A 9100-nucleotide genomic window follows, 5' to 3' on the forward strand; every position below is an offset into this window, starting at 1 on the left:
GCATGGCCATCTCAAAAATTCGGCAACAATAAATGCTGGAGGGAGTCTGGAGAGAAGGGAGCCCTCCTACCTCAGATGGGAATGTAAATCAGTGCATCCACTCTGGAGAACAGTACGGAGGGGCTTTCAGACACTCAGCAACAAAGTACCATGTGACCCAGCCATCCCATGCCTGGGCATGGATCCTGGGAAAACCAAAATTTCAAGATACTGCACGCCAACCATCATGGCAGCACTGGATACACTCGCCAAGATACGAAAGAAACCTGAGTGCAGAAGGACAGGTGAACGGTTAAAGCAGCCGGGGTCAGTTCAGTTCAGTTCAGTTCAGTCGCTCAGTCGTGTCCGACTCTATGCGACCCCATGAATCGCAGCATACCAGGCCTCCCTGTCCATCACCAACTCCCAGAGTTCACTCAGACTCGTGTCCATCGCGCCAGTGATGCCATCCAGCCATCTCATCCTCTGTCATCCCCTTTTCAGTGAGTCAACTCAGATACACAAACCCAGACATAAAAGGATAAAAGAAAGCCACTTCCAGTCACAGGGAAGAGCCAGAGACGATCACACTAGATGAACTAAGTGAGACGAAGTATCGCCTGTTATCACTTCTAGGTGGAATCCAAACATGGAAACAAATGAGCTTCTTTACAAAACAGTAACAGCTTCATATACTTAGTAAAGAAACGTTACCAAAAAGGAAAGGCCAAGTGCAGGGAGAAATATATATTGAGAATAACATATACACACTACTAGTTATAAAATGATCCATAAGGACCTACTGTAGAGCACAAGGAACCCTACTTTGACTGTAAATAACCTATATGAGGAAAAGAACCCCAAAAGAACATATATACATCTATGTATAAATGAACAACGTTGCTTTACACATTTAAAAAAAAAAAAAAAACCACAACAGTGCAAATCACTTATATACTCAAATTCAAAATAAACGTACCAGGAAAGAAAGAAAGACAAAAGAACTGCTGACTCTGTTCCCCTCGGGCCTTGGGGACCTGGGCTGGCGTCACGTCTCTGGGGCCTGAGAAGGCTGGGTCCCCAGGCGGGGCTGTCCTGGGGCTGAGGGCGCTGGGGAGGATATGCCAGCCAATCAGCCCCCCAGCCCGGTGGACATGGGCTTCCTGTTCCCCTCTGCATGAGTCCACAGTCTCCAGATCCTGTGGGACCCTCCTGCAGCAGCACTAAATCTAGTGCCCCCAAAGGATGGTGGGGTCTCTGGGCTGGAAGAGCTTTGCAAAGTGCCCTGGGCCCTGTGTCTCCTGGTGGTGGGGTTTCTACCTCCAGCCTCCTTCCTTAGGGTCACTCCACTGAGAGGACAGGTCCCTCTGCAGAGTGGTGTTGCAATCATTGGGACTGACTGGGGGATGAAGGGGAAGGGGGAAGAAATAAGGAGACACAAACCTTAGGGCTTCCCAGGTGGCGCTAGTGGTAAAGAATCCATCTGCCAGTGCAGGAGACCCGAGGAGAAACGGGTTCAATCCCTGCGTCTGGAAGATCCCCGGGAGGCATTCTTATTGACAACCCAGAAACCAGATTTGCCCTAAGGCTCTGGTTGCCCAGGTAACCAGAGGGGGCATGAAGACATGCTGCCACCTTGTGGTCATTCCCTGTAACAAGCACTTGAAAACCGGGGCTATTGGGCTCGGCTCTAAATGACACCAGCCGAGGGGCCGCCGCGCCCATCCCGATGGCTGGAGGCGTCTGAGGGGCGGACGGAGGCGGCGGCGGCGGCGGCAGCGGGAGCGGGAGCGGGCACGGGAGTGGAGCAGCCGCCGCGGGACCGACCGGACCGAGCTTCGCCGGCGCACCTGCCCGCAGAGCCCGCGGAGCGGCCGGAGCACGACCACCTCCCGGAGCGGCGGCTGAGGCGGCGGGGAGCGGGCGCGGCAGGCGGGACGAGGCGGCGAGCCTTTTCTCTGTTGCAGACAGTTTTACATGTTTGGGAGAACAGACCAGCAGCACTTCTGAATTAAGATCTCAGACTCTTTGTGGTGGCTTTGAAGAGCACTAAGATTAGAAGATGAGTGAACTTGACCAGTTACGGCAGGAGGCTGAACAGCTTAATGACCAAATTAGAGATGCTCGGAAGGCGTGTGCAGACGCGACTCTCTCTCAGATCACAAACACTGACCCTGCGGGAAGAGTCCAGACGCGCACCAGGAGGACGCTGAGGGGACACTTGGCCAAGATCTATGCCATGCACTGCGGCACCGACTCCAGGCTTCTGGTCAGTGCCTCGCAGGACGGTAAACTTGTTATCTGGGACAGCTACACCACAAACAAGGTCCATGCCATCCCTCTGCGCTCCTCGCGGGTCATGACGTGCGCTTATGCCCCTTCTGGGAACTCCGTGGCCTGCGGAGGCCTGGATAACATCTGCTCCATTTACAATCTGAAAACTCGTGAAGGGAATGTCGTGTGAATCGTGAGCTGGCTGGACACACAGGTTACCTGTCGTGCTGCCGTTTTCTGGATGACGATCAGATCGTTACCGGCTCTGGAGACACCACCTGTGCCCTGTGGGACATCGAGACTGGCCAGCAGACGACCACATTCACCGGACACACCGGGGACGTCATGAGCCTTTCACTCGCTCCGGACACCAGACTATCTCTGGTGCTTGTGACGCTTCAGCCAAACTCTGGGACGTGCGAGAAGGGGTGTGCCGGCAAACCTTCACCGGCCACGAGCCCGATATCAACGCCATCTGTTTCTTCCCGAACCGCAACGCATTTGCCACTGGCTCAGACGACGCCACCTGCCGGCTGTTCGACCTCCGTGCGGACCAGGAGCTCAGGACCTACTCCCACGACAGCATCATCTGCGGGATCACCTCCGTCTCCTTCTCCAAGAGTGGGCGCCTCCTTCTCGCAGGGTACGACGACTTCAACTGCAACGTCTGGGACGCCCTCAAAGCCGACGGGGCAGGGGTCTTGGCCGGGCATGACAACCGCGTGAGCTGCCTGGGGGTAACTGATGACGGGATGGCCGTGGTGACGGGGTCCTGGGACAGCTTTCTCAAAATCTGGAACTAACCCTGACAGCAGGTGGACGCCACAGTGACTGGAAGACCGTTCCAGCCTTGGACGGTTGCAGATAGCATTTCCCATCTACCCCTACGAACGCGGACGCCCTGCACCCCTCAGAACTTCAAAAGTGCAAGACCTTCCCCTCACTTATTGCTGAAACCAAGAGCACAGTTCCCACTGAGAGAAGAATCTCTGTGCTATAACTAAAACGAATCCCGCATTCCTCCTGGGACCATTGTCTTTGTTTTCCTTTTTTGTTTGTTTTGAATGAATTTAAAAGGAAATACTATAATAAAAATATTACCAAGAAGGTAAAAAATAAATAAATAAAATTAAATTTAAAAAAATGACACCAGCCCTAAAGAAATCTTCCGGGGTAAATCATATGAAGAGAATTCAAAACAGGGCTGACTTTCAAGAAGCCACTTTCTGGAGGTTAACTGTACTCCCCCGTAGAAGGTAAAAAGCCCTTGGAAAGATACTCATCATCAGTAAGTAGTAAAGAAATGCAAATTAAAACTACCATGAGCCATCTTCTCACACGGCTCAGAACGGCCATCCTCAAAAGATCTTCGAAGCTTAAGTGCTGCTGAGGGCAAGGGGAACAGGGAACCGTCTTACGCCGTGGGCAGGGTGGTAAATGGGTGGGTGCAGCCACGAAGGAAAATATCTGGAGGCTCCTTGAAACACGAAATAGAGAGTTACCCCGTTTTCCAGCAATACCACTCCTTGCTTTGATCTGGAAAAAATCCTAATTCCAAAGAATATGTACATTTCTATTTTCAGGGCAGCACTGTTCACAATAGCCAAGTCAGAGCATTAACCAAAATATCCATCAACAGAAAAATGAAGACTAACTGGCCCATCTAGACAGTGGAATACACTCAGAAAAAAAAAAAAAAAACTACCACGAGCAGCAGCATGGATGTACTGAGAGATTATCACTGAGGTATGAGACCAAAGGCAAACATCCTAAAATAGTACTGAAAGGTGGAAGCCAGAAATTCATGCAAATGAAATAATTTGCAAATAGAAACAGACTCGGAGTTAAAAAACCAGCTCATGATTATTTTTTTAAAACGTTGCAGGAGGAATACACTAAGAGGGATTAAAATGCTCACATCACTACATATCAAACAGGTCATCTAAAAGGACCAATTGAACAGCACAGTAAGTTGAAGGAAACACACTGTGATAACCTTCATGGGAAAAGATCCCCCAAAAGAACAGCGGTTCATCTATTTATGACTGAATCAAGTTCCTGTACACCTAAAACAAACAGAGTCGGAAATCAACTCTATTAGAAAACAATAAATTATCCCAAAAAGTGGAGGATGAAAAATGATGCCGCCTTGTGGCTACTTCTGGTAACAATAACTGAAAAACCTGTGCTGACCAAAATATACCTGTTCTCAACAAATGTCCTGGGATAGGTCCTGGAAAGGCCAACGTAACTTGTTAATAGCCAGGACAGAGGACAGGGAGGAGGGTCCTTAAACAAGCAAAAAGACAATGAAATTACAACACTCCTTACCCATTTAAAGAAAAACTCCAAATTAGTTAAAGAACTAAATGGAAAGACAATTACTCCTTACCATTAGAGGAAAGCATAGGAAAAACAGGCTTTGACATAAATCACAGCAAATTCCCTCTGGATCCACCTCTTAGAATAATGAAAAATAAGAAAAACTCAGCAAGGTACCTCATTAACCTTAAAAGCACTTACACAGCAAGGGAAACCATAACGAAAGAAAATGACAACCCTCAGAGTGGAAAAAAAGTTTGCAAGCAAATATATCAGCAAGTAATTCATCTGCAAAACAAGCAAACGGCGCATGCAGCTCAAAACACAAAACAAAACACACACACACACACACACACACACACACACACCAGAAATGGGCCAAAGATCTAAATGGATATTTTTTCAAAGAACGTATCCAGATCGCTATAGTTCAGTTGAGTTCAGTTCAGTCGCTCAGTCGTGTCCGACTCTGTGCGACCCCATAGATGGCAGCACACCAGGCTCCGCCGTCCCTGGGATTCTCCAGGCAATACTGGAGTGGGTTGCCATTTCCTTCTCCAATGCACTAAACTGAAAAGTCAAAGTGAAGTCGCTTAGTCGTCTCCAACTCTTAGCGACCCCCTGGACTGTAGCCCACCAGGCTCCTCTGTCCATGGGATTTCTCAGGCCATAAAGCACATGAAACAATGATTCACATCACTGTTAGAGAAATGCCCATCAAAACTGCAACGTGGTATCAACGCACACCCCTCAGAACCGCCATCTTCCAAAAGCTCTACGAAGTTTAAATGATGCGGAAGGCGAGGCAAACAAGAAGTCTTCCTACACTGTGGGCGGGGATGTAAATGGGCGGGGGCGGCAATGAAAGAAAGCAGTGTGAAGACTGCTGAAACACATTAAACAGAGTTACTGCATGATCGGGCAAGCCCACCCATTGCCTTAGGTCTGGAGAAAACCTAATTTAAAATGATACTTGCAACCCTATTTTCAAGGCAGCAATATTGACAATATTTAATAGAGAGCCTCCCCAGTGGCTGAGCTGGTAAAGAATCCGCCTGCAATTCGAGACCTGGGTTCAATCCGTAGATTGGGAAGATCCCCTGGAGGTGGGCGTGGGAACCCACTGCGGTATTTCTGCCTGGAGAATCCCCAAGAACAGCAGAGCCTGGCGGGTTACAGTCCATGGGGTGGCAGAGAGTCAGACACAACTGAGCGACTAAGCCCAGCACAATAAAGAGCATCAGTCGAAATGTCCATCGATAGAGAAATAAAGTCACTGACCCACCTACACACGGGAATCACTCAGCTGTCACAAAGAGCAAAAAAATATCATTGTCAGCAGCATGGATGGACCGAGATTTATCATAGTGAGTGAAGTCAGTCAGGAAGGGAAAGAAATATATCACGGGTGGAATCTATAAATTCATACGAATGAAAGAATTTATAAAGATAAACAGACTCTCAGACTTAGAAAACCAACTTATGATTATTTAAAAAAACCAACAAAACAGGTACAGAGAGGGAGACATTAACAGCTTTGGGTTAACATATACTTATAACCTATTATCAGGTAGATAATCCAAAAGGACCTCCTGAATAACACAGAGAAGTCTACCGAACACACTGAAAGAACCGACCTGGGACAAACCAGAAAAAGAATAGATACAGTTCTCTATATAATTGAATCAAGTTCCTGTAAACCTGAAACAAGCACAACAGCAGAAATCCACTCTACTCCAAGAGAAAATAAATATTAATTTAGCCCACAAAACAAAACAGCGGAGCGTGATGTGCTGCCACCTTGTGGCCGCTTTTGGTAACAACAGTGAGAAAACTGCAGACCGGCACTTAACAGGCATCAGGACCGAGGGCTGTAGGAAGACGCACCCGTCCTCAGCTGAGGCCCTCGGTGGGCTGGGGGAAGATTCAGAACAGGGCCAGTGACCACACGGCCCATCTCAAAAGATCAGCTTTACTCACACTGTTTTTAAAAATATCACATGAAAAGCTTTCAGCATTATGAAATGTTACAGAAATGTAACTCAAAAAAGTACAAGGGGTATCAGCTCATAAAGGTCAGAACAGCCTTTGTCAAAAAGCCTTAAAAACGATAAAGGCTGGAGAGGTTGTGGAGAAAAGGGGGCCCTCCTACACTGATGCTGGGGCTGAAAGTTGCTAACAGCCACGACAGAGGACGGAGTGGAGGGTCCTTCAACTTGTGATCAGCGAAAGAATTTACATCTCTCCCTAACCACTTACAGATGAAGGAATTTCAAATCGATTCAAGAGTTTTATGTAGGGATGATTCCGCTAAATCTCTTGAGGAAAATATATGCACAACACACTTTGACATAAATCACAGCAAGCTCTTTTTGGGTCTCTTAGGTAGAAAAGGGAAAAGGAGTCCAAAATGGCGGCGGCTACAAGACAAGGAAGGGAAAAGCCCGCGAAAAGGAAACAAAAGAAGGCCCGAGGACCGGAGTGAGGACCTCAGGGAAACCAAGCAACACTCCTGGCTGGCCCAACTTACACAGGACAGGCCCAGGGAGAGAGAAACATATAAACAGAGGGGCCAAAGCCAGCTCGCTCTCTCTCCGGCACGCTGGGGTGCTCGTCTCCTCCGGTCTTTAGATCAACGTGCCCTCACGCCTTGAAGATGGATTTTCCTGCTATCTTCTAAGTAAAATAGAGCTGTAACACTGAGCTGTAACACTGATTTGTCTAAGAGCTATAACATGATCCATTCGAGAACTGAGAGCTATAAAATGGTCTATCCAAGACCTGAGAGCTGTGACATGCTGAGTGGGTTTTAATGTCTGTCACTCCAAATCTTTGTTGTGTTGAGACAAAGAATTGAGGAACATACACTCGCGTGACAGATCTATACTCAGAATTATTAAAAATAAAACTAAACTAAAAAAAAAAGGCACCTCATTAACCTAAAACAGTTTTGCACAGGAAGGGTAACCCTAAGGGAAAGAAAAAGACAACCCTCAGAATGGGAAAATAAATGTTTGCAACCGAACTTAAAAATAAGGAATTGGTTTCCAAAGATGCAAAATGCTCATGCAGCCCAAGATTTAAAAAAAAAAAAAAAAAAAAAGAACGCAGCAGGAATACAGGCAAAGATCTAAAAGGACATTTTAAAGAAGGCATCCAGATGGCCATAGAGCACATGAAAAGATGCTCAGGACCACACTTACAGAAATGTCAATTAAAACCTCGATGAGGTATCACCTCACACCCCTCATACAGCCCCCCAAAGACTTACAAAGGTTAAATGCTGTGAGAGCCAGGGGAACAGGGAATCCTCCCACACTGTGGGCAGGGAAGGAAATGGGTGGGGGCGGCCACAAGAAAACAGTATGGACATTCCTTACAACAGTAAACATAGACTTACTACCTGATCTGGCAAGGCCACCCCTTGCTTTATATCCAGAGAAAAGCATAATTCAAGATGATACTTGCACCCCTATTTCCAGGGCAGCATTATTGAATCTCCAAGACAGAGCATCAACCAACGTGTCCATCAATAGAGACATAAAGAGGAACCTGTCCATCGAAACACTGGAATACACTCAGCCATCGGAACAAATGGAAAAACATCATTTTCAGGAGCACGGATGGGCTGACAGTTTACAATACTGAACGAAATCAGTCTGAGAGAGAAAGCAAACTATCACACACATGGGGAATTGATAAATTCCTCAAATGAACCAAGTCATAAACAGAAACAGCCTCACAGACTTAGAAACATAAGTTTATGATTATTTCTTTAAAAAGGTTGGGGAAGGGAGACAATAAAAGACAGGGATTAACAGATACACACTACTTACTGTCAGATCATCCAAATGAACCTACTGAATAGCACACGAAAGTACAAAACACACTGAAGGAACCTATATGGGAAAATACTCTGGAAAAGATCAGAATAGATATACCTCTATGCATAACTGAATCAAGTTCCTGTCAACCTAAAACAAACACAGCAGAAACAACTCTACTTCAATAGAAAATAAAAATTAACAGCAGTAAATAAATTCACTGAAATGAATAATTGTGCAGCATAAGCAAATGCTGCTGCCTTGTGGCCGCTATTGGTACAACAATGGAAAATCCTGGGCTGAGGGTACTTCCTATTCACGACGACTGAGGGGCTCTAAGGAAGAAACACCTGCCTGAAGAAATGTCCTAGGTGCGTCCGGGAAATTTTCAAAACAGGGCAAAAGATCACGAGGTCGATCTCCGAAGCCCGTTTTACTCACACTGGTATTAAAAATATCTTATGAGAAGCTTTCAACTTTGTGAAATGTTATCGCAATGTAAATTAAAACTACAATGATATATGAGCTCGTACTGGTCAGAATGGACTCTGTCAAAAAGCCTTAGAAAAAATAAAGGCTGGAGAGTTTGTGGAGAAAAGCAAGCCCTCCTACGCTGATGCTGGGAATGTAAGTTCTTAACAGCCACGATAGAGGACCAGGTGGAGGTCCCTTAAACAAGGGGAAAGTTAAAGCATTTACAT

The 9100-nt window shown here is 46.6% G+C and overlaps 1 pseudogene; it reads left to right on the forward strand.

Annotated features, from left to right (window-relative positions):
• The first annotated feature begins 2019 nt into the window (after positions 1-2019).
• Positions 2020-3259, forward strand: LOC138419152 (guanine nucleotide-binding protein G(I)/G(S)/G(T) subunit beta-1 pseudogene; annotated as a pseudogene).
• Positions 3260-9100: the final 5841 nt, after the last annotated feature.

This window comes from Ovis canadensis, chromosome 14, assembly GCF_042477335.2.
Source record: "Ovis canadensis isolate MfBH-ARS-UI-01 breed Bighorn chromosome 14, ARS-UI_OviCan_v2, whole genome shotgun sequence".
Lineage (NCBI taxonomy): Eukaryota > Metazoa > Chordata > Mammalia > Artiodactyla > Bovidae > Ovis > Ovis canadensis.